Source organism: Platalea leucorodia (genome assembly GCF_965183815.1).
Source record: "Platalea leucorodia genome assembly, chromosome: 4".
Taxonomy (NCBI): Eukaryota; Metazoa; Chordata; class Aves; order Pelecaniformes; family Threskiornithidae; genus Platalea; species Platalea leucorodia.
The window spans coordinates 97276532-97304427 of NC_138826.1; the positions used below are offsets into that span (position 1 = coordinate 97276532).

The 27896-nt window shown below is 35.4% G+C and overlaps 1 protein-coding gene across 1 annotated transcript in view; it reads right to left on the bottom strand.

Moving 5' to 3' along the window:
* The window catches only part of IMMP2L (inner mitochondrial membrane peptidase subunit 2), a gene marked incomplete at its 3' end in the record, with an annotated part of 475151 nt that overhangs the window by 223817 nt on the left and 223438 nt on the right, over positions 1 to 27896 (bottom strand). The window lies entirely within an intron of this gene.

Consider the following 27896-nt stretch of genomic DNA (forward strand, 5'->3'; position numbering starts at 1 on the left):
CTCCCTCTGACATCATTGAAAGTGTCTGATGTATAAGACGCCTTGAAGAGGAAGCAGAGGACTGAAATCTCCGTTCCTCTGGAGAGAAGCTAGCGAGGACAAAGACCTGAGCAGTCAGCAGGGAAGACTTCTGAGAAAAGAAAGGTGAAGTGGTTTTTTTTTTCAAAATTAGGAGTGAGGTGGGAGAAAGCAATTGCATGTTCTTTGCACAACCACAAAGAGGAGGGAAAGACTGGGCACAAGGAAGATGAATCAGTGGAAAGTGAGATTCAAAGCCTAAGGTAATTTATAGTTAGTTCAGTTAGGTACATTCAATTAAAGGCTTTGAAACGCATTGTAGCCAGCAATGAAGAGTTTGGCTTCTCTCCAAAAGTAGCTGCACACATACCCAGGACCAGGATGGTCTCAGGAGGGGTTAGTGGAATTAATGGAATTACTAGAATCTCCTCTCCTGGTCAAAAGTTAGTGCTCCTGCCTGACATACCAAATTATCCACCATTTAGGTTACTCTTGAGGCACATTTGTAAATGGCAATATTGAGTCTCCTTTAGGTTCAGTTCAATATTCTCCATTTGACATAACGGCAGCCATGATAAAAATATGTGGCCTGAGAGTACAGTTAGGAAAATATGAGAATGAATCAGCAGTTTGATTTCTTCCTCTTTGAACCATGCATTTTAACTTGTTGGGTTTCCAGTTTGAATGTTATTACTATTTCATTAAGGCCATAACTATCTGTGTTCCGGTTCCTGAAAGCCTATTTGGCATAACATTCAAATTAGCAGTAATGAGAAAAATACACTCTTCCATCATCATATTTGTTACCTTGATGAATATCTCTCTGTAGAAAAATATGAAATGATGTACCTGCCTGTTAAAGCCGCTTCAGGAGATGGTTGAACATATAGGTGGCCTATTAGCTAAAGAGAAATTCAACCTAAGGCCCAAGGAAGAAATACAGATGTATCTAAAAAGTGGATTTATTACAGCTATTTCTTACTGCTACTCATAGAAAAAGTAGATGTCAGCAAAATTAAGAGTGCTAAAAGATCACACTAAAAAAAGTTAGGCAATTTTGGGGCATTTGGATTTTGCATATAATGTGATAGGGAAGCTTATATGCATTTTTTGCGCATATAAGGCTTTTTGTGACTTCCTTGTAGCTGAACTTAGATTATCTGCCACGATAACAAAAAAAAACCCAAAAACAAAAACACAGTGGAAGATACTGAAAACAATACTTGAACAGAGTGAGGTTTCTATTTAGTGATCAAAGTCACAGATGGGAACAAAACTTTGGGTAAAATCTAAGGCCTTTGGATGACAATTTGTTTTAGAGAATATTATCAAGGCGATTAGTGTTTCCAGAATTATCTAGAGAAGTGGAAATCAAAGACTATAATATGGATATTAGTTTCCTTTTCTCTACTGAACTTTCTGCAGTGCCACTCAACTGTTAGCATGTATAGATAGCTAAACCACTATTTTATAATTGTAAGTCAATGTAAATTACTAAACTTATATTTGCTTTATATATACTTGCTGGAGTAAATATTAAGAAAAGCTGTTTTATCACTGAAAAAATCAGTATTCCCACCAGTTGGGGAGTTAGAAATTCCCATGCTTGCAAATACTCAAGATTATCAAAAACAGTTTAATAGAATTCAGAACATAGAGATGGGCACTAGATTTATACAGAAATCTGGTAAGTAGGGTTTACCTTTGATAAGCAAAGAAGGACTGGAAAGATCTTCCTAAAATGTTAAATGTAGCTCCTTCTTCTGTAGGTATGAAGTCAGCTATTTGTAAACCAATCTCTTTTATAAATATACCAATCAGCACCTTTAAATGTTGGTTTGTTTGTTTGGGTTTTTTTTTTTGTTAGTGGTTAGTTTCATCTGAGTTGTGGTTGTTTTGGTTTGCTCTTGGTTTTGTTTTTCTACCTAAAGTATTTCCACTGGAAACTTGTCCCAGGATGTGATGAAAAGCAAACATGAAGAAAAAAACCCAGTTACTTACACATTTTGTTCTTCTGCTAGTTTTACCTCATTGTATACCAGAAGAATGTATTTATCAGCAGGAATCTTATTTTCTCACTGACTCTCCTACACTATACAAGGTAAGGTTTTATAAATCCCTCTGTATTGTGGGCTCTGCTGTCATCTGAACAGTATTTAATTGCATGTGTTCCAGTTTGAGTTCACTTTTTTTTTCAAGCACAAAACCACAACTGAATGAATTATTCTAAATGAGGTGTCCAAAGTGCTACTAATTCCTTACTGCTACTGGAATAACTTTCCTGGTGCATCCTAGGACCATATTTGCTTCTTCTCACAGCTATGCTATGCTGCCTGCTCATACTTCTTGATTGACCAGTAATACAGAGATACGTTCTCCTCCTCAGTTATTTCTAAGTAATAAGTCCACAACTTACAGCAGAATTTCATGTTATCGGCTCCAAATGACCTTTCATCGTAGCCTACTTAGAGTGTAATCCCATTTCTATTATTAAAGTTCAAACAGCCTTTCTGAATGATATTCCTATATTCCTCTGAGCTGCTTATCGAGGGAAAGCCTCCCTCCTTCTCCTGTTCTCCCTGTCCTTTGCCTCCTCCTCACAGTGATATCATCATAAAATTTACTTGGCACTAAACTGTTTTTTATATTATCTATCTACTGCATTTTATATTATATTTTTTACCTAAATATTTCAATTAAGTTATTAAAAAATGTTGGTTCCTCTTCTCTGGTAAGTAGAATTACAAATTCAATTATTAACTCTTAATTGTCTGTCAGTATCACATGGTGTTGGTCCTCACCAGGTAAATTGACACTCATGTATCAAAACAGATGTTAGCTTTTTCTGAGAGTACCTATCCCAGTTATTTTATAAATAAATATTGATTTCATCTCTTTTGTGATAATACTGATGAGAGTTGGAGGCTGAATGCACTCTTTTGGAAACATACCAGTTACATCGTAAAGGAAATTGTCAGTATTACCAAACACTGAAGATCTTATTTCTTGCTGCAAGCATAAATTTAAGGATAATGAATAGCAATGCTTTCAGTGTACCTTGAGACATGTTGTGAATCCTTGCAATAAGACAGTAGAAAGCAAACATAACCAGTACAAGATTGAAACAACACAAATACTCTGGAATATTAAAAATTGATATTTTTTAGGTGAGACAAATGAGATCTGATATCTCTATGTAATCTAAAGACATTTTATTTCGCCCAAAAGTATCCAACTAAGTCAAACCAAGGACATGTCAGCTTTAGCACAGCTGTCATTCTCCCTCTCATTTAACATTCAAGGAGTTAAAGAAGAAAATCTAAATGGGACTGGCTGCTCATTAATTGTGCGCACAAACACACACATAAATCCCTTCAAAGAGTATTAGCTTTAAAAGTAATCTCTTGTCACCCAAAATGGCACATGAACTATACAACTTATATTAAGAATAATTATTCATCAGACATATCAGGTATTAACTGCTGACTACATAAGGCTCTTCATTTCAAAATAAATTGGCATTAACACACACAAAATATAAAATGTATTTCTATTTTCAAAGGAAATTAACTTTCTGTAGTACAGGTTTTGTTGTCATGTGACCCTACAGAGTCATGGGGTTTGTAGACATTAAAAATGGAAATTTCCATCTTTGTCTTTGGTTTTCTATCCTGTTTGACAGAAAAACTAACTGATAAACTAATTCATATATTGGACATGCTGAATAAGAACACTTATTGGCCACATACTTAATTTCCCTACAGCTTTCTGGCAATCTGTTAGATTTCTACATTTCGCTGACACTTCCAGCTTATTTGTGAACAATTCTGATCTTTAAGGAATAGTTTGAAATCGGTTCCAAGTTATTTATATACTTATACTTTAAAAACATATCCCCTCAAACCAGATTCGTCTGGCTGTACTAAGGCAACCTCTTGTTTCTGAGCATACCAGTTGAGCATACACAATTGCTAATACAGGGGGGTTTAATTCAATTGTTAATATAAGTGTTTGGCCAGCACAGAATACATGTGCTATTCATGTGGGGAAAATGTGATGGCCTCAATATAATGTAAGCATGTTTGGGTGTGTATTTGCAGTCATGTCTTAAACTTAAGCTAGGAATTTTGCCAAAATGGACTAACTTTCCAAGCAAAGGTTTGGTCAACAGTTGAATACATAGCCATCCTCACAGCCTTGTTTTAGCCATTATCATTGGATAGGTACTTCTTTCTACTTCAATCTAATAATGAAAATCAGAACTCATATTTGATGCTATCTAAATGGTACACCGGATTTATCAAGTGTCCTTACAATAGAGGCATGCAAAGTGCAGGACAAAACAACATCTGCTTTCCGGTTTACTTATTAATACTTTCATTTTGGTTTTAGTAGGAACAAAACAATCAAAATGCATATAAATACATCTCTCAAATATAAACAGCTGTGTACACTTTCATAAGCATGTAATACAATACTCTTAGACTGTATTCCTTAAAGAGGCAGCGGTTTTAAGCCTCTTTTGTTTCCTTTGCCTCTTTCTCAGTGCTATAATGCAGTCCTCAGTGTTTGAGCACCAGACTTCAAATGAGAGATCTATTCAAAACATGCACAGACAAAATAAGTGGTTTCCTTAGTAATGGGAACTATGTGAAAGCTTCTGAAACAGCTCCTCCTCCAGTAAGTCATTATGTACATGATCCTTTCTACCACCAACTTATTAATGTAAAGATAACTTTACATTAAAAGAAAAATACCTGATGTTCACCCACAGTTTTTCGCAGTCAAATTACAGAGAAGTGAAACATTTACTGCATTCCTAATTAAATAGTTTGTTTTTTAATCAGTAAGGATGTTGTATATTCCAGTGACCTTTTAATTAATTTTCTAGATCTGCAAGTTGAAAAAAATGAAATTGTGTAACCAAACTACTAAGAACTTCACTTTGGTACCCTTTACACTCCAATAGTTTAGTGTATTTGATTTAAACTATCATTAGGTAACCATACTCTGAAAACACACCGCACGTATCTGTGCTATTCTTTGTCACCACCAATATAACTTCATAACAATTACCCATGACCATGCGTATATTCTCAAATGCTATTTAAGAATGCTATTGATGGCATGGGAAAATTGCTATGACACGTCTCTTAATCTCAGAGTAAAAGTAAATAAAAGCAAAATGACGTTCTAGTTCTAATATTTAGCATGGTGACTCTGTACAGATTTCTAAATTGGCAATGTAACTCCTGTGCAAATAGTTTCATCAAAAAAGCAAATAATTTCATCAAAAAAGCAAATAATCTAGAATTACTATTGTTGTCCATCCATTTTTAATATTAAACAAAAATAAAATGTAACAAAACAGTTTTTGTTTAGTTTGATCAAAAAAGGTACAAAATTCAACTGTGAAGTTCTGCCCTTGAGAAACACACTGAGGCTTGCCTTATATACTTAAAAATATATACTATATATGCCATATATACTTAAAAAAATAAATGTGACATTATCAGGGAAAGTGGCTAAATTAAAAAAATTGATTAGTGGGGGAAGGAGGTTCCCTCTGACTGATCATGTACTATTTGCCACACTGCACAGTGTTAACAGAAAAAGGGTAAATCTGTTTCAGATAAAAATTCAGTTAATTCTCCATAGAAAGGAAAACAGATATGAGCAAAGAAATGGAGAAAGTCCTCTCTATAAGGACAGAAAGTTCAAGATTTACTGCCACCCATAAAAATTATAACAAGTCAGAGTCAGGATGAAAATTCCAGGCCCTGCAATCAAATTATTACTGCCACCATTTTCTTCATCAACCTCAGATACAGATTAACTCAAAGAGCCATGACACTAAAAGGTATATCTCATGCGCATACTGGGCCCCATGAGCAACAAGCAGATCCTTATAAAATCAACAACGGCATCTCAGTCTTAAAGATCTACCATCGAGAAGATCCCAGTAAATTATATCCAGTTACTACAGGTTACAAAAACTGAGATGTCACCACAAGACATAAACATACGGAGATGAAATCAGTTTGAAAATGGAATGCATACACTGAGCTTGAAAACCTCTTTACAGATCCTGTATTTCCTCTACCTAATCCAGCTGCACATAAGGATTCTCTAGCTGCTTTTCACTACTCCGTCTTCATTCAGTTTTCCACGTGGCATAGTGAGGTTGTGGTTGCTATGTGTGACTCACTTCCAGCTTTCAGCAGATGCTGGTATGCCAGAGATTCTTGCCTATTAAAATACAGCCAGGATGAATATTAGACGAACTTGGATATCACTCTGAGTTAGACCCAATAAGTATAAACCATGTTAAGATTTTTCAGACCTCAGGCCATTCCTGAGGAAGGCTGACTATAGCTCTGGGACATATAATGAGGAAAGAGACTATAGCTCTTGCCTGGGAGCTTGTCCTTTCTGTTTCGTAGAACACAGTTGCTACATGAATAGGCAAATTTGCTGGAATATGCAAAATCCCCTTGATCACCAAGATAAGCATCAGCTCATCACCACTGCTTTCATTCATCCCCATCACACACGATTGAATTTGCCTGTACTATACAACTCCTTCTACTACGCAGTTCCAGATTTTGTTAAGTCATATAGCACCTACTACCTACATAGCTTTTAATGAAGCAACAGGTGCTTTGTGTAGATGTGAACTTTTCCTTATGTGAAATTCTTTACAGGTTCATGGCCTAGATTTGTTTCCATCTGCTTTATCTCTATCCTATCAACACTAACTCTGAGATCTGATAAAAGAAACTTGGTAGCAGGTTAAGTAATCTGAGCATAACACTTTCCATTATGAAGTACAACTGTATTTAGAAACTTGAACTCATTGTTGGCAACAAGCCTTTCATCTTCAAAAAAGACAAAGAGCTAGAGCTAGAACTGTTGTTTTTGCTTATCAGTGAAAAAATTATTCCATTTCAGAGAGATACACATTAATAAAACTTACTCCTTGTCTGTATGGAAGCATAGCCCTTAGGAAAATGTCAATAGTTAGTTGTCATAATATGTAAAAATGCGCTTGACAGTATCAGGTTGACGACATTGCACTGAAAATGCTGGCAGAACGGGGTTAGGTTACACAAAGTGGTGGCACTTTTTTCTCGCTTCCAGGCAAATCACCCAATGACTACTGCCTATAATTAATAAGTCAATTAATAACTGATGAAGCCATGAGACAGATTTCCTTGAATCTGAGCAATTCTGGACCCTCATTCAGAAAGGAATACCTCCCCACACCTCACACGGAAGATACACTAAGTCTATGCTTTGCAGAACTGGTGAGAATTAATCTGTCAAACACCAGCTCCTTTCTTTTTTACTCTGAGGGCTTCAAGGAGAAAAGTGCGAAGAGCCGCCACTCAGCCCTCTTCCTTGTAGTTATGGTGCCTCAGAAACAAAGACAGGGCTACATGTAGTCATAAGCAGTAAAGCTATTCAAAAAGTGTCTGCTCTTTTACACTTCAACATAATCTGTATGGATATGCACTTAGAAAGAATTTTTTTAATTGCCAATTTCTGATATAAACTGTGCCATCTTAGAATTCAAATCAAATACTTGTGGGTTTTTTACTTTAACTGCATGGTATTTATTTCAGTTTTTAACTATACTTGCTGCATTCTAAACACAGCTGTGTTCTCAGAGCCTAAACATACTAGAAATGGTCACTGTTAACTCCCTGAATCACAACAAGCCTACAGGATATTAAAGCCCAAGAATGCTCCACCTTTCTATGTAATGAAAAAAGGAAAAAGTTTTGAAATCTTCCAATTTTAAGAAAAATGCAGGCACAGAACCACTGTATTTTAATAACTAAAGTATCATATTAATTGTCCATTACAAACAAATAATTACTTAGTTTATTTTCATGTGCATTCAGTAATCAGATAAAATACATGCTAAATAAATATCTGGAGTTAGCCTACATTATTTTCATCATCTCTCTATCAGTCTGAGATGCTTTTTTTTCTACCCTGTAACCTAATAAGCTATATATATAATTCTGGGGAAATAGATTACATTGCTATTTTAAAACCACCAAGCATCATTGTGAAATCAGCAGGAAAATAACTTAATGAACCTTAATCATTATAATTGTATTGGTTCTAAAAGATATTTTTCTCCTGCAGATACTTTGAAATAAAAATTTATTCTTTAGCATTAGCCAAATTTAAAAATTCAATTATTTCACTTTTTTATGAAACAGAACTTTATTATGATATAATAACATTTTAACTAATATGTAAATGTATGCCTATCAAGGAGGTAGTTTAATTGCACATAAAGTCTATCATAAGAACTCACTTTCTTTATGCAAGTATACTTTAGCTGATTTAATTATTTAGCCCTCTAATTACACAGTCCATACCAATCAACCAAAATGAAGTACTTCTATAATCTTAATTTCACATGTCAAATCATTGAATATGTTTTTGCATGACTGTCATGTTAACTAGAAAGCCAGATTTTGAATGAACGACAGTGAGTACATGAGGTTAGGGGCAAAACCCAAGAAAGCTTTCATGTAGGGCAATGGTAGTCCCTATGTACTCCCTTTTCCCCAAATCTTCTGTTTCTCCATTGGTTGAGATAAGAGAAATAGCAGTATTTATTTGGCTTTTGTTTTCCTATTTTTTTTTGTTTTCCTATTTGTTTTCCTATTTTTAATTTTGCCCAAACTCTTTGAAATTTTCTTCTCTCTTACTCCACCCACGACCCCACCCCTGTAGCACAGGTTTACATCTTTTGTTTGGGATCATTTGGGACTAACCACATGGCTGGGATCAGGAAGGATTTCCACTTTTCCTATGGGGGCTAGCAGGCTTACTTTTCTGGCTTTTGGTTGTGCTTCCTTAACATATCCTGAGCACTGTCCCATCAGGCACAGGCCGTTATGTTGGTCAGCAGGGAAGGCTCATAGGTTCACTTTGGGACGTTTAAAATGCTTTGTATTTGCAGCTCATGGTGGTGAACATTAAGTGCTATCAGAGGCTCCAAAAGCCACCTCATGGGGGCAAAGGAGAGACAAGGTTTCACCAACGAGCCCTGAGGCTACGGAAAGGTAATGTGACATATTTCTGGCCTGAGGTATTCCCTGTCCCAACCCCAGGCCAGAAGACCTGAAAGATAACCAAAGATGGGTCGGCCCCAACTGTTTTTGTTATACCTCTTTAACTCACATTAGAAAAAAATGTAATGCCCCTAAGAAGAGAATGGCAGAAAATTGGAGGGCCACTTGCTCTTCCTCCCACCCTAGAGTATTTCATGTATTTGCAGCCTGTCACTTAAATGCCATTATTTCATATATGGGGCAGTCCTACTCAGTTGTACGAAAACTGAACAGTAGACATCTTTAAAAAATTTAAAACGCTGCTCCCTGTACTTAGTTTAAATGCAGTATTCAAAAATTTGAGGCAGAAGGGAAAAAAATTGCTTTCTTACAGCCACAACAATGTACGTACCAGTGAGTCAAACAGGACTGGTTTTGCAAAATTTGTCCTAACCAATTATAACAAACTGAAATTTATTCAAGAAGTTGCCATTACTTTAATTCACTTTTCATAGTATGTGATTTTATGAAGTGTAAAATCATTTTCTTACAGAATAAAAACAAAAATAATGCAGTCCACGATCTCAGACTCAAAGTGAATCAAAATGATACATAGTATTCATAAAATAGTAACTATTTTATAATAGGATTCTGGTGCTATTGCTGTTGCAAAAAGTACATTAACTTACATTGTTTGCTAATCTTCAGAAATTTTTCATACTGTTATTAGACAGGACTGTGAGCCTTTCTTCAAACAAAGCAGGAGTGTGAAATCAGAACCACATTTCACTTTAATCCACTAGAGGGTGGCCTGCCTCAGTCAGGGCTGTAGTACTGAATTCATGCAACATAGCCAACGTTTTCTTCCTTTTGACCTGTTGATAACCAACTCTTTGTATTTTGCTATTGTTCACCTTCTATTACAAAGTAGTTTCCTTTATATATAAAACAGTATGTGCGATTGAAAAAAAATTTCCTAACAACATCTGTCTCCTTTATTGTTTTGTATATCTAGAAGGGATGATATATTTCAGCGTATATTTCCCCTAAATTGAAAAAAAGTTCATGGATTATTTTTCAATTTTTAAAACCTTCATAGTTTATATGTACCTTGTTCACAGATACAGAACAAATAGAAAACAAAAATAATTCTTCACAAAGGGAGAAGGGAGAAAGGAAGGAAGAAGGAAAGGAAGGAAAAATCTGTGCAGCCTCTTGTTTATATAATTAGATGGCCATAAAAGAGAGAGTCAGGTAGACAGAGATTGAAAGAATCTGATTTTATTTAACCAATCCCTTCCTCAGTTTATTCTGAATTTTTATTTCTCAGAAAGGTGTTTTACTGCTCTTTCTACTGATAAATCTATGTAATAAAATTCGATATTTTATAAAATTTGGAAAAGGAGGAGTATGAAAAATCCTTTACTTTCTTAAACTAAAAAAAAAAAAAGCAGCAAAACCTGAGGGGGGGAGCATTTTTCCCGAATGGTTTCAACATGCAGTATCCTCTGAACTACAGCAGCCTTTGCAGAATTTCAGTGATCTCTAATCAGTTGTTCTCAACACAGATAACATCCTTATATAGCTTTAAAAAAAAAAGGGGGGGGGGGGGGAGGGGATTTAAACCTCCTGAGCTGTTCTGTACAAACACAAAGCATGCCCTGTAACTCCCACAAATCGGAAGAGATCTCTGGAAGCGTGCAAAGGCTCGTTTCGTGTATCCGTACCCAAAGCAGCAGTGTCATGTAACAGACAGCTTCCCACGGCCAACCAGGCTGGCGCAGCCACGCGTACTACGCGGCATCTGGGCACGCCGAAGCATTGGCTCCTCTCTGGGGAGTGGAAGGGGCTCAGTTATTAATGACCGCTGAGCAGGCAGCACCATGTCAGTGTGACAACCGAGCGGGTGAACGATGCACCACTAACCACCATGGAAACAAGGAGAAATAAGAAGAGCTAGCGAGCATCTCCCTCTCTGTCCCCCTGCTCTCTCTCCATTGGATTGCGAGCCTCAGCCAGCCAGGCAGCAACAGCGCTCTGGCAAATGTAAGGGATCTCAGCTGGCAGCACAGTCTCTCATGTTGTAGGATATCAATAGATACATCTTTGTACTATATACCATTAGACACACGCATGCACACCGATTCACACACATGCACACACACGCATGCACATCTATTCAGACTCTGGCTTTAATACAAGTATGTGGCTACCTGAACTACGGAATCAAAATTACCGAGATGCAAGAACTCCTCCAGCTCTGAAACTACTCTTATTATAGGGTAAGTTCCTCTTTATTTTCAATTTTATCCTGGCTTTTATCTTAACGTGTAAACTCTTTCCCCTTTCTTCTTTTCGTAAAGTTATTTTATTAGCGTATTTTCACATTTCACTTTCTGAACGGAAATGCGAATGCAATTTGCTTTTTGTGCCAGAGATAATCTAAATATGCTTGCAAGAATATCAGGTTTGTGCATTTGTTAGCTTGAAAGATCAAAGGACAAAAAATTATAAAGGGAGAACGTTTCCCCTGATGTTTCAGATGCAAAATCAAATTACACAGTTGCTCTGTGTTTTGAAACCAATAAAACAAGATACAGGACAGCCTCCTTTCTTCTCTCCAGTGCTAGGATTAAGGGAAATGCTGTTTATGTCAGGACCTAAAAACCACTGAGCAGCGAGGCTGAATGAGCATATCACAAACAGTTATTGAATTTCTGCCAGCCTACATCTTAAGGATTGTGGCAAATGACTTCGCTTAAAAACATCCCCTTTCCAGTCAGAAGGGACAGTGTGAATGTCTGATTACTGATGCAGCTGGAACGGACGTGTTAGGTAAAAAGGATTGCATTAAGCAGAAGAGTTCTAATCTTCTTTGGTAATTAACAGGATCACAGCAGGGTGCCTCTAAAGTATATTTTCATGTAAGGAGACTGTTCAAATCCATCACTATAAAAGCTTTGCCTGTTTTAGCACAGGAAGGCTCAAAACTGTTTGTCTTTGCTTTCCATGCCTTTATTTTCACGTCTAGTTGGAGTTTTTGCCCAGCAATGCTGTTCAGAAAGAGAAGAACCCAACATAGGGGGATGAAGGGGGCAGTAAATGCAGGGGGCTAGAAAAAAGACAGTGATTCTCTATTTAACTAATTTAATCTACATAAAATTCCATGCTAGCAGTACAGTTGCCTACTGCGTTTGTGTTTATGCATGTGTATGTGATTTTTTTCATGCAGCGTAAGAGTACCTCACTATCCCTTCAGTTGAAAACACATTCACTAAAGTCCATCAGCATGGATCTGTGATTCATGCATCAGTGAAAGCCAGAGAGAGATTTTACTTTACACCATGAAAAAGACAGGTTAGCTATCTAATGTGTGCTTCAAAGTGAAAAAAATACAATCTAAATCTTCCTGCATGTTTCTGTTTGCTTTTTAGAATACTACGTCTGTATTAAAAACAGCTCAGTATTTAGATTATTTCTCCTACCCCTTTTTCTCCCCCCACCCCCTCACTCCTGTACACCCTGGAGAACATCATAAAGAATCTCTTCCTTTGCAGCAATGCAATTATTTGCTTGTAATTTTAGAGTTACTGTGTTTTGAGAAGCAAACATTGTGAAACAGCCATCAACAGATAGCCAATGGCTGTAAGGCTGCCACCTTTCCATAAATGTCAGGAAATGGGTAGCTTAACAATAGGTATGGTAAGAAGTCAATTAATTCAGGTGACCTTTGTAAATGGTGACAATAAAGCAGCTCTGACAATATGCCACAGCATTCGATATTTCCTCTGGAAAATGAATGAGCTTAAGAAGAGGTTTCCTTTTCAGAGTACAAAATGAAAGGTATTGAAGCATTAGCTCCTGCTATTGGCAAGCTTGCTTCCTCTATTTCAGATGGTCTATGAAATCTGGTTAAAGCAAGCTCGCTTATTTTATTATGTGAACCACAATCTCTCGTTCAATTAACTAAATATCCAGTTTTCACCCACATTTTATGTGCATTTTAGTTGTTAAAACAAGAATTTCAAGCTACTAGTCTGGATTTTTACAGAATATGCTATACAATAAGGGGAGAAAACCTGATTCTGATCTCTTCATGCTATATGCAAAGGACTACTCAGATGAAACTTTTTTCTATTATATACCACAGTACATGCTCAGCTTTTCTGAATCGTTATCCTTACTCATTTTTAATGCAAAAATTAAGTAAGTATGAGTAACTTTACACTAATGCGTGTTGGGTTTTGCCACATATACTCTAATGAGCTACTTTAAAATATTATATAGATATGCCAAAGAGTTTCAGAAAAATGTGGTCATTCCAATCATACATGTACAGAGAAAATATGCTGTAGATGCATCGTCCGAGTACACAGCACAGACATTCTTAACCAGCAAACCAGTCAAAACGGATGGTGACTGTATTTTGGTTAATACTCCCTCAAAGCTCCTGCAATAATGTTGTAGTGTCAGACAATGACTGGCTGATGTTGTTATGGCAACCCGAAGTACCGCCTGTCAGGGTGGTAGGTCTGAGCATGACATCACAGCATGCCTGTTTGGAGTACCCAGAAGTAGGTGAGTGTTCCTCTTTTGCACCAGAATCAGACCAGATCGAGTAGGCAACTTTGTTACCTGTAATGCAGATCAAAAATATCATGTATAATCTTTGTGAACTGATCAAGAATGAGCAGCTTATGAAAATATTAATGTCCTGCAAATCACCTGTGATCCTTGACACTAGAGGACAAAATTAAGTGTTTGCAAGTGAGACCAAACCATTTAGCAGCGTTGGAGCCACTTTCTTTGACTCTTACCCCTAATCTTTATTATATCAATAATGATTCTACAAGCAAATCAAAAGCTTTGCTGCTTGGTGACAACCACTCTAACTTTAAATGGCTGGTGTTCAATAGCCAAATTTTAGAGCATCTAAAGCAACAGAAGAAGATAAGCAGTAGAAAACAAAGAGTTTTTCAAGACAAGCTCTATCTTCTGAAAGAAAAGTCACCACAGAGAAATGATTAAACCTTTTTTTGAACTATAGGTATATGTTTGTAGTGAGTTATGGTACATCAATGTTTTAGTTAATTCATGTATCCTTCCTTCAGATAGTACCATTAAAAGCTAAAGAAAAAGAAAACTCGTCAGAGAGACATTGTCAGAAACTATCTTAGTAAAGCCTTCCACTTTAAATTCCACAAACTCTACTTAAGATCAACTAGCAAAAACTGACAATGAAACACTAATTTCACATGTAGCACTAAAGAAACTATTTTCTGAAGACCAAAAAGTGGACAGCTTCTAAAACACTTTTTTTTTTTTAATAGAATAAGTCTTCAAGCTCTCATGCTACTTCAAAAAGAATATTCATTCTCATTCTAACAATACAACAAGCAATTAAAATCCTTTACTTTACCGAAGGGAAAATGCCAGTAGAATTTAAGAAGAAAAAGTAGTGACAGATGTCATTAGAAAGGTCATTAAACACATTAGTATTAAGAGAAAAATCAATACTTCTCATTACATCTGTAATGTAACTGTAAAAACAAATTACTGTGCCTTTTACTTATTCAACTGACCAGTCCACAAACTGTTAAATGCCGTTATTGTGAAACGACATTGTTCATAAAGAACTTTCCTTAATATCCTTCATGCCAAAAACTTTATTTAACAAACATTATGATCTTCCGTGTTATATACAAAATCTATAAATGATGTCATCAATGTTTCCACAATAAATTCATATCCTCAGCTGACCTGAACCAATAAAGTTTTATTAGCACAGCACATGGAGCTATACTCATCTGTGCCAGAGAACTATCCAATATGGATGTCAATCAGATTATTCCACTTTGGGTTCTTTGTGGAGTAGCTGAGTGTGCCACCTGGTGAGAAAGAGCATTTTCATGGGGGCGAATACAAACTACTTTCACAATTTTACTTGATCCATTTACCCTCTCCTGACAGGATTTCCTATTCTTTATACACGGAAGATGGTACTATATAATAAATCAACCATAAAAAAGGAATAGCAAAGGGATAAAAAAAGATAGTCAACGCATGCATGTTTTCTGCTCTCAATAGTTAAAGACATATTCTAGTTGTATGACCCAAAGTAAATAGTATTTGATAAATAGGATTGTATTTATCATGCTCATTTACTTCTATTTTATGATTTCTTAGCTTTAATTTAGAAACTGCTTGGAAGAGCAAGCTACAGATATGCTCTCCCCCCTAGCATTCCCAAACCTGCTTACTGGTTTTCTGCAAAGCACAAAAAAATGCAAAGAAATTAAAATGAAGGGAAAGTTTAATTTCATAAACACAAATTTATACAGTGTATCCTTGAAACAATTATCCTTCATTTAGAAATATTTCTTCCTCACAAAATGTTTATCTCAATAAAACTCACTCTCTTTCAGCTTGCCTATTCGCTGTAACTGTTTGGCTACAGTAGTGTTCTAATTCAAAGGAAATAAGAAATAAGATCTCTGTATTCCCGTTATTTCTATTCAGCTGCTGTATTTCTGGAATTCATTAAAATATCTGCCCCAAATTTAATGGTAGCTTAACTCTACTGACCTCTGAATTAGATCAGAAAAGAATTTTTGCCTCTTTTCTGCTCTCAACTCCCACAGTCTCAGTGAAACTGGGAAATGCTTTTTGACAACATTGGCAAAAAAGAAATCATTTAGCAGTTTTCTTTCCTCCATAAGCATCTGTATTTAGGGGTAAACACTGCAAAGCTGGATAAAATGCTACAGGGAATATTTTTTCAAAATATCTACTCATTATTAGTATTACCCCAAGCATCTTTTACTAGAGGGTTCTTGTCATGCAAATAACAACTACTCTGCCAGGAAATACTTTAACATCTCTAAATCATTTGGTATAAGAAAAGTAAAATCTTAAGTTCAGCTGTACCAAAAATTCCCTGGATATCCACCTATCAGTATGAAAAAAAAAAAAAAAAGAAAAAGAAAATAAAAAAAAAGATTGGTTATACAATTCTCTGTCTAGGGATCAGACAATTTCAGAAATTGCCTGTTGAATAAATTACAAAATAATAAACCAAATAAACATCAGATAATAGAACACACAACACAGAGCAAAGATGTGCACTGAGACATTTTTTAAATCACCATAGAATAGCCATCATCCCAGATGAGAGAAGATGACTCTCCTAACAGTCTTTACAAAAGCAGTGTGATGGTCAGACATTACTAGGGCTCTTCTAGTGGGGTCTTGAGAGGTTAGAGGAAACCACAGCTGACAATCAGGTTGGCTAGTTTCGTCATGGTGCTAAAACAAAAAGTCATCCTTATTTGAGACAGCACAAAAAATATATCCCTGACTTGGGAGGCACTTAAGTAACTGCAAATGTTTAACTTGTTCCCTGAATAAGGATAAACACAAATGTCTCCTACTTCTGCTTTACAATAGTGGCACATCTTTGCTGAAAACAGAGATATATACATGTCACTATTTATGTCATATTTATGTGATTTATTCTGTACCTAAAGTCCTAATAAAATTGTTCATCTTGACAAGAATAATTTTTGTGTGGAAACAGAGACTTTTCTCGAAGATTTTAGCAACTGTCACGGTAGCTGTAAATTGAAGGACTAGAGACATTTGTTTCTTCACCCCAAGCTCATTCCTGTTGTCAAGTTCTCTCAAGTCCCTGAACTCCCTCTCCCCTCTGGAAAGCAGCTTTCTCTAGAGGTCATGTGAAGCATCAGCAATTTTTGCAGATGACACTTAACAGTGAGCTAATTCACAGTGTTTCTACCAAAGTGCAGAATTACCTGCTGAGTTCCTCACACCAGCTGGCTCCATGTTGCAGGCCACAGAAGGAGCAGAGAAGCAGGAGAGCCCACTCCAGTGAAGGCTCACATGGGGGCTAAGCCTTCCAGAAAAACCTCTTCCTTGTGCAACAACAGCTCCAAACCCACTGCATAACGTGACACTGCTCTTTTTCATGTGTCCCATATGGAAATCAGGCAGTGCTTTAAAAATTCTTCCTCCCTCTCCACTGTGAAAGTATGTTTCAGAAACAATACAATGAATTTATAAAATACAATATTTTCTCTTATCAAATTCTAAACAAATAAAACAAGCCTTTCGATATGAAAAATAAAATTACAGTCAAGTGGTGCTTCATTACTACTGTAGCTTGAGGAACATATCTGCACAACTCCCATTTAATACCAGTTTCTAACAACACAGAGCTACTTAGGTTATCCTCTAAGCATAATACTGCAATTTTATCCTATATATATTTATTGTATTACACCTTTTTGAATATATATTTCTTTTTACACAGGATGCACCATGTTAACTTTGAAAAAAGACAGCTGAGACTGTACAGCAGCTATTTCATGAAACTCCCAGAATACAGTAATTTTACTACTTACTTTATTTTAATTTGTTTGGCCAGTTACTTGCTGGTAAGCCCAAATACGAGGCTAAAACTCTACAGCACTTGAGAGAAATGGAATGATTAATGACCATTGTACCAGTTTATAGAGGTATCCTTATGAGGTGAGAGAAGACAAAATGAGGTAATTGCAAATATAATGATCTGCAAAGCTAGAAACGTTTGTCTGAATAGCAATTTCACCCAGCATGTATAATTCAGGTAACATATTCTTCTGAATGTTGCTTTGATATAGATTATCCAGTCATCAATAGTGTGTCAGACAAATACCTTTTCAGTCATTTCATTTTCATTGTGGAATAAGAGACAAAAGGGATATTCAGTATATTACTCTCGGGTTAGACTCTAAACCCCAAAAACATACAAGGAAAAGTACTCTGCCCTCCAAGGGCAGCAGCTGAGCTCCTGAACTCTATCATTCCTGGGCAGAAACAACAGCCAGTTAATCTGTGGAACTGCACAGCAATAGTCCTACATTTTTCACTTCCACAGACCCAAGAATAATTTGCATGTTTGGACACACATCATACAAACCCTATACTCACTCTGACAGGAAGCAATCCCCTTAGATATTAGTGCAGAGAGTCATTTTAATACGATGAACTAAGCTCTATATTTCAGTGGTGTTATCTGTAAAATAGTACATTTTCATTCCTAAATTTGCTACCAAGAACCCATGGCTCAGAACAAGTCCTACTACACTTGGACTATACCCTCACCACTGCTCTATTTCAGCAGCAGGCAGGGGAGCCAATGCCTTTGTGTTCACACTGGTACAGATGCTTCCATGCCTTTAAAGCATAATAAAAACCAAATACCAGTTTTCATTCTGTAACAAGTACACTTTCATTTTATAACACACATTCTGTTACTGCTAACCACAAAAAAAAGAAAGGTGCAAAGGGTATATTAAAACAACTTTAAGATACAAATCAAAGAAAATCTGATTAACTACAACTCACACAATATCTATAATTTTGCCTCATTAGCCACAAATACTAAAGCATAAACTGCCCTCTCTTGTACCTCTAAAGCTGGTGATGCTGTATATTGCTGGTGATCTCTGATGTGTTCAAATACCTCAGTAAAACCAGGCTGGATCAAAACCATTGTGGGAGCCTCAACTGAAATTGTTACCTTTTATTCCTTCTTGATTTTTTACTAATTGTGTTTGTTTCTGCTTTTCCATTAACATTGTTTTGAGTTCTGTGTAAAAGTGATTATAAGAGGACTATCTGCTAAAAACAAACAAATGACACTATCACCATTAAATTTTCCATACTAGATAGAACAATACAGAAACCTTTCACAGATGGTCCTCAGAATTGCCATCTTTGAGTGTAATTTTACTGCCATTTGTGGTAAATGGCAAAATTCCCATTGATGTCAACAGATGCAGAAGGGATTCGTAAATGCTTTCTCTCTTTGCTTTTTGGTGTTTTCATAATTTTTCTATCTAGAAATACAAAATTTATCATGTTGCTTCATTTCCACTCATGCTGCAAAGTAAAAGACAAAAATAACTCTTTGAGAACTTTTCTTCTTGTTTAGAATAATGCTAATTATTATACATATTATGGTACAGCCTCTTTATCTAAAACATCTAGATGGACATCCAAAACTTTCTGAAAAACAAGATTTCTGATAAAAGGAAATCTGCCTAGCCAATTACAAAAAAAACTTGAAATCACAGTCCATATTGCCTAGAAAAGTTGGCTAGGTAGTTTTTCATGTATTACACTGAGAGACACTGGAAACCAACCCAGTTTTCAACTTCTGGTCACGTGGAGTTTAATTAAATAGAATTATACCAAACATTTGACAACTATTGTGCATTCTGGTTTGCCTGTGTGAGGAAACAGTAATATGCAGAAACAATGAATAGCATATCATCAGCCTTGATAAGGAGAAGCAAACTGCTTCAACATTTAATATGCACCTTACCTTGAAATATAACCCATAGACACTAAAATGGTGTTTCAAAAATGAAACACAATGTCCTCACTGTAACTTTTTCCTCCTATTTATATTTCATTTGTCTGTAGTAAACATTTCTCTATGAAGGACATCAGTGTTTACATTGCCATTTTATGACCTGTGAGTAAATGGAATGCGATTATGCGTATTTTGTTTTTAAGAGTTACCATAATTAATTTACTTAGTAAAAAACCCAACAAAAACCAAAAGCCCCAACTAAATTTATATTCTATTCCTATGCCTACTTGATGAATGAGGAAAGTAAAAAGTTTTGTTCAAACAGTATGGACATCGAAGATGTATTCTTATTCCTGCCATTAGTAGCAGTAAGAGTTTAACTTAACTACCCCAGATATTCTGAGGAGGGACTTAACATAGAACTTTAGCTTTTTACTCTTTAGTCATAATGGTTAACTTGCAACTTAGAATTTATTGCAAAACTGTTCATGATTTGTGTCCTGTTTTCTCCAGTTCTGTTCTAGACCCATGTACCTTTTTCTTGTCCATTAATGAGTTATGTCTCTTGAAGAAGAAAAGAATATACTGTGATCCTCTGATACTCAGATCTTCACATGTTTGCTGCATAAATTCATCCTCTCCAGCCTATCAAAAAGATGTCTAACATTGGAGTTTTGCTATTCTTAAAGAGCACTCCATTCACCTAGAGTTAGCATGTCTTAATAATTTTGTTCTGTTCATGATCATTACTGTCACGCTGGGGAATAAAAAGAAAATAGGGAAAAAACAAAAACAAAACCAAAAAACAACCAAAAGCAGAATTATTTCATTTACATATTTTGGCCTGTGCTGTCAAGCTACTAGCCCAGATGTCACTGGTGTTATGGAGAGGATATACTATTTTTTACTGAATTTTTAAAAAAATATATTTGAAAGAAATATGCAAACTTTAATGTCTACATTAACAGACATTAAGGACATTCACAGTGCTAATTACAGTAGTGCTAGATTCTTTGTGGCTCCATTTTAATGATGGAAGTTATAGTACTTATTCCTATCTGTCCTTCTATGATTTGGTATAATTTCTTTCTATACCCATTACTAATCCTGTTCACAGTTATGTTTAGAAGCTGTTCTAGATAGGATTGTATTAAATAATAATAAATATATGGTTCACCATATAAAAATGTGTGATTTCATTGCAAAAGTATTGATTTAAATAGAACAGAACGCATTCTGTTATAACTATGTATTTGCCTTAAGGGCTTTGAAAGTGGAAGTCAGAGAAAGGTTTTTCAATTTATATTTAGGTACTTACATAAAAGAATTTCCTCTAATAAAGTTTACATTTTAAAGCTGCTGATTGCCAGTGCTGCCAGTGCTGCTTCAGAGGCTTCTCAATGCACTCCAGATCCAGGTGCCTTTTTTAGGCGTTTAAATATTGCCTTCAGTAGGTATCATTTAACAATAAACTATAACTAGAAGAGAGAAGTAAAATTACATGCAATTTCAAAGATTTAATTGCTGAAATGTTAAATTACCCACACATTGTCCAAATTCCCAAGTACACTTAGGTCCTTGGTCACGATTTCAGCTGAAGTAAGGTATATAAATCCATATACTTGGAGTTGGTGTACTTGGAGTTACGCCAACACAGGTCCTAGCCTTCTGTTCCTAACTGAAATACCTTTTGCTCTTTTAAGGGTTGGAAAACCCATAAACTTTCTGGTTTTCAAGTGTTATTCTTCATCACTGCTCTGACAGTCTCTGAGGTTTACCAAAAGTTCACAGAAAGCAGTAAAAAATCTTTCCATTTACCTTAAGTGAATATGGATTAAGTCTTTTTAGTCTTTACTTTGTTTTAAATTTGTTTTACTTATCAGTTCTTCAAACAATGCCTTATGTTGGTATGTTATTATATCAGCCCTAGCAACAGCACAAAGACATAGAAAACATTACAAAAAATGAAGACAAATTGATAAAAGGTTTATATAAATACACACCATACATGCTTGACACAAATATGGCAGGGAAACAATAATAGTTATGTTGAGATTGTAGACTATCAATCTACAACTACTCAGTGGTAAGCACATAAAAGTTGTGGTCTAAATCCGCTATACTGCTGTTTAATCTCTCATGTAGACATTAGCCAAACTTTCAAAAAAGTCTGAGTATATTTTGTGGAAGTCATCTACTCCAACTTTAATTGAAATATAGATATTTTAATAGAAGCAATAAAGAGTAATCAATACTCAGGGCTCAGGAAAATGTTCAATTCCGTAAAAAATAAATTTGCATTAGCATTGCTTAAAAACAAATTTTGCTTGGCATGTCAAAGTATAGTATTGAATCCACATGAGCCGAAATCAGCCATGATCTATATGAAATGGGAAGGTCAAGGGACAAGATTAATAAATCCTGCATAGCAACTAGTAAGAAACTCCAAAGCTTGATTTTAACTTCCATAAGCTGGTCTGACATAACAGCTGACTTTGCTTTCAGCAGGAGGTTAGACTACAGACTTCCTGAGGTCCTTTCCAATTTGAGTATCCCATGATGCTATGATCCTCTCCATAGAGGGGGCTCACTCTTTTGCCAGCATTGTCTTAGGTAATGATCTAAAGCGTTACTCCTCATCAGAGCTTGCTTAGATGTCTTAGTATGACTGCATCGGATGAGAGCAATTAAGATGTTATCAAAGGTCAAAGGCACTGTCCAATCTGTTTTGCTACATGTTTTGAGTTTAGTCTCTGAGCCAGTGGTATGGAGTTGAAAATTTTGAGAAGGCAGACAGTCTGATAGAAATAAAGGAAATAAAACTCCATTTAGTCACAAGGCAATATTTGCTTTGTTGTTACCTAACAAGAGAAGGGTAATTTGACCGCATCCCAGCGGGATACTAAAAATTGTTTAAAAGCCCTCCTATCTTGTTTAAAATTCCTAAAATAACACACTATATTTATTCAGATAACAGAAAACAACTATTTTCTAGTAGGGAAGGAGAACAATTCCCTGAAACATTACCATCTTAATTTGTAATCTGTGTATTTCTGCTCAGCCAGGTGTTCAGTGTATTCCACAGATCTGAGACTGAATATACTACAGTTTTATATACAGTCTTGAAAATACAGCATTAGCGATCGTGAATAAGAATTAGCATAATGACCACTTCTGTTAAGCTCTAAACTTTGGCTTTCACTTCCTAGAGTGGTATTTTACTTTGTGTAGTGAATATACTTAAACTGATTCACTCTTTAAATGACATAAACCTGCAACGAGTTTCATGAGGAGTGGTTCTGCTGAGAAATCTTGCCAGTTTGGAGCTATTATTTGTGCCAACTTTCTCATAGTTATCTCCAATATCAAGATTAATCCAGTAATTACTTCTACCAGAGTAATTTAAGAAACATGAACTGGTCAATTAGAGTCGCCTAAAATTTAGAGTATCCTTGTATAGATGATTAAATGAACACCATTTTTAGTCCTAATCTCTGAAAAAAGACAGCAATGTGCAAAGGATGACAAACTAGAACCATGCTATAATACTATATGTATCTTCACTGAAGCTGTGGAGTGTAAATCAGGGCAGAAATAAGCTGCAGCACTAAATTCCAGCATTTGCTCTAATGTTATCGGTGGATAACATAAGACAGTCTTTTCAGTTCTAAGTTCTGAATGTGCATAAAATCATTGTCATGAGATTTACTTAGTACTAAGGTTAGAGGGAGGGTCAGAAAGCCTTTAAAGTATTTTCCGCATGTTAGAAACCATCTTGTGCTGACAGTTTGCATTTTTGTTCTTTAGCACGAGTAAAAGCTATAATTTGATAATGTTTTTAAGAAAAATGTTTCAGAAAAACATAAATTATATTGCTGATATTAATCACTGGTATTATATCAACTCTCTAAGTCAATATTCCAACACAAGCATACTCTAAATGCAAAAGTATGAAGTACAAAAAAGTTTTAGAAGTACCAAGCACTTCTCCAAAATAATACCAACATAGTATTATAGACTGTTTCTTAGCTATGATCTTTACATTTGCCTGACAAAGTCTGCTTGTTGCTATTCACTGGGGTTAAGTATTTGAATGTAATTCAAATCAAAATGTTAATACCTTATAAAATTATTTCTTCTTATAACAAGGATGTGTTTTTTACTATGCAACAGTTTGCAGAATTCGTTACCAAACATTTTCGAAAACAAGCAGAAAAATGCTGCCTTAATAAGAACTCCTGCTCGGGCCCTAAACTGGACTCTTGTGCGAACAATGAAATCTCATCTTTCTAAATGACTGCAGACACTCATATTCAGGACAGATGCTTAATGGAATTTGACCAATTACAGGAAGTCATATTTAAGTGCACAAGACAACTTTTAAAATTCGATTTCATTTCTACTTACATGACCTGATAATCACACCCAGCGAACATGATCAGCACTTACAGCAACCACAGCTTATCTTATTGGCAGTAAATATAAATAGTTTGACGGGGCAAAAAACAGTTTAAGCTTAGTAGCTGAATGCTTAAATGACTTCCTGAGCCATGCAAAATACACATGTATGGAGAGATTCAAGGTAAAAGCCAAAGCAGATCTAATTCATTGTTATGTAAATACTATAGAGGAAAACCATAAAAAACAAATTGAGAATATGAGACTGTATATGATATTGCTTTCCACACTGCCAATTTACATGTGTTTTATTCTTGGACTTTTTCTGCAAAATGCAAAAAAATGGTTACCCTAGCAACTGCCACATGTTACTCAGTTTATTTCTGAGATACAAAGCGGCCTATAACAGAATAATACTGTGCACTTTTATCAGGATTTCTCAGCACCACAAAGAATTGGGAAATAAGTGTCACAACAGGTACACGTATTTTCTCAAAGTTTTAAGAAGGCATATTAAAGCAACAGTAGTTGTATATATTTTGCAGGTCTCTTTTTGCAATCTCATTTTCTTTATTGTTTTATGTGTAAATTAAAAAAAAAGATTAAGAGTTATATGGAGAAAAATGTATACTCTGTCCAACCTGATAGTTGCATTCTGCATTCTCTTTTTATTACAGTTCTAGTAGACTTCTATACCAAACAAGTAAAACTTGCAAAACTTCTTTAATGATATAGGAAATATCATCTTCCAAAGCATAATCATAAGGTAGATCTCCAATTCCCATCATCTGTCAAAGGTGAAGATTTAGTTCAAAGTAAGAACTAAAGCATTTCACAGGTAATCATTAATTATCTGCCCTCCCTCCCCAAATGAAGTGAATTCTTTGTTACATGCCTAGGCCCTATATAATTTATGAGAAGATGTCTTGCAGTAGTAGTGCAAAACAATCAGCATGCTAAAAAGGGAGCCAACTGAAGGTAGCTATTAATGAATACACCTTAAGGAAAACTCTGTCATTCTTTTGCATTTTGAAGTCTGGAAAGAGGCCTCTCTGTCCACCTGAGATACACAGCTCAGGTTCTAGAGACAGACCTTTTTCCAAGCAGTCAGCACAGGAATCAAGCCAGGACTCATAATTTATAGTTTATAGGTTAAGCTAGGAATCTTAAGCTTTTTTTCCCGTCTCCCAGTGCATTTTTTTTTCTGGTTTTTACATTGAAATGGTTTTGGACAGAATAGAGGAAAAGACTTGGTTAAATCCTGACTTCTCATTCCAAATACATAACTGTGTCCATTCAGATAATAAGAATATTTCTAAATTTGTACTTGAAACAGAATTGTCAAAATTAAAAAGTCTTTGGATTTAAATAGCACTCGTATGTTTGAATATTCTTCCCATTAGCTATTTTCACAAGCTCTAACTAGTAAATGCTGCTCTGCCTATTTTAATTGTCTCTGCTGATTTCTTCTATGTTACCGTGTACCTTAGGAAAGAATATAAAAGCTGAGGAATAGCTCAACAGAAGAAAACAGAAGCCCAGATACATTTTTTCTGCAGTTATTAGAGATGGAGATTTTGTAAAACTTAGAAGAATGGCATTTGGCTAAAACTGCAAATGATAGTATTAGACTGACAAGAAAAACAGCAGCACTTGTAGAAGTCCTGAACAGGCCAGAAGTTTTGACAGGTCTAGTAGCATAGGAACCTCTTGGATGGGGAGGCTAAACTGAGGCTAATTCTGTATTTAGGCTTTGGGAAGAATTCACGCTAAAAGTGCCTCAGACATTAATGAAGGCTTCTGAGATGTCTGTGAATTAGACTAAGAGTAGCACATTAATTTCATATATACCACATATACCTACCCATGTAGGGCAGTCTAAATGCTAAAGCACATGCTTCCCTTTGGAACACATATACTTCAAAAAATTATTATAGATATATAAAAATAAACACAATAAATTCAGGTGCAATGTTATGCTAGTCCAGAACACACACACAAATAAGTAATTAGGTTTTTACATTTTAAAATAATTTACCTTTAGTAATATATAAAATAAATTATTCTTTTGATGCTTAGTTTAATCAAACTACAGAAACAGAATAGCAGGGAACATACAAACAGACTTTTTTTTTGCATTCCCTTGGGGCACAATATAGAGTAATCAATTGTAAATTAATTGGGGAAAACTTGTTTTGCATAGCATAGAGAGGGAAAACATTAATTCAGAATCATTTGCTTAATGGCATTTCTAATATGTTATGCATGTATTCAGCCTAGTTTTTTATAGTGAGATGCAAAACAATTACCAAGGATGTAAATACCAATAAACCATAATCTATATCTCTATTGAACAAGTAAAACTAGAGCTAAAACACTAGATAATCTTTAATTTCTACCAAGAGTAGTTATTTGGATGTATCATATCCTCATCAATTAATGAGAATTTATAACGATTTTATTACATTTACGTGCACTCAGTACAGATACACAAAGCCACTCATGACACCACACAGGTTGCATGTTGTACAGTCTCTCTACTTCAGTTCTTATATAAACTTAATACCTGCTCTAAGTACACTTTCAATAGAAACCAATACTGGTTTTTAATGGTATAAATATATATGTCTAGAAATTGTTCTTTTTATTTTTAAACAAAATCCTTCTTGTGGTTTGTCTTGTATTGGTATAGATAGATAAACAGATAAAATGAATCTATGAAATATAGGAGATAGAGAAACAGAGAGAGAAATAATTTTTTTTTAAAGCCACTCTATGTTTAAAGTCCCCAAACATATGTCCTTCAAGGGAAAGCACAGGCACATAAAGTAAGAAAAGAAAAATCTGTATAAAAACAACAAGCATTTTGCATTTTACTGGCCTTAAGAAAACTAATTTTAATTGGTGGTTTACTGAATATGAGATTGAATAAATGCCATTCTTGCTCTGATTAAATGTCAAGGCCATAGATGTGTTGTTTCAAAGTGAGTGAGCAATAATTTGGTGTGTACAATGAACCTTCCAGGTGATCTATCTGTGCAATACTTTTCTGTTCTTATCAATGAAACTTCACGATCTGGTGTCTTAAACTGTAGCTTCTTTATTATGATATATTTTGGTTTAATAAAATTTCATTTTTATTTTTAACAATAGAAGCAAACTAATGCAGACCTAACCTGATAGTGACTAGATCTCTGTCAATAGGCAGAGAGGAAGGAGCAGTGAGAAATCTTGTTGCTTATATGGAAAAGAGTGGCTTGTGATGATTTTTGCTTTTCATATCATAAATGAGATTTGAGAACCCCATATTCAAGTTCCTGTCCTGAAATCCACCATTTCCACAGCCAGAGGCATTCTAGGTCAATGTGGTTATCTTAGAAAGATAAGGTTTTTGTGATTCTGTACAAGTCTAAGCTCCAGAGGCACTCTAGGTCCATGTGGTTATCTTAGAAAATGAAGCTCATCACCACACTATTCTATAATCTATGCCTAACCAGACACAATTGAGCCCTTAGGAATTAATAGACTTTTCTAAGTGGCATAAAAAGCATCTCTCAGCAGAAAAAAACCACCATGCACTGGACAATTCTGTTCAAGTTCCTTGCATATAAGAATTCAGGAAATAGTTTACAAGTATTTCTAGAAGTATTTCTAGTATTTTTAGAACTTATGTCTATGACATAGGAAGATAAACCTGTGAAAAAAGGCAAAAAATACTTGCAAATATTCGCAAACATGAATCATAGAATCATAGAACCGTCAAGGTTGGAAAAGACCCTTAAGATCATCGAGTCCAACCGTTAACCTAGCACTGCCAAGTCCATCACTATACCATGACCTCAAGCACCATGTCTATCCGTTCTTTAAATACCTCCAGGGATGGAGACTCAACCACTTCCCTGGGTAGCCTGTTCCAATATTCTGAATGATATTTCAGGACAATATTTGCATCCTTTTTTTCCTTTTCAAATTTGTTTGTATGAATAAATTTGTGTTCACACAAAAAGCTGTGCAAAATGAATTTT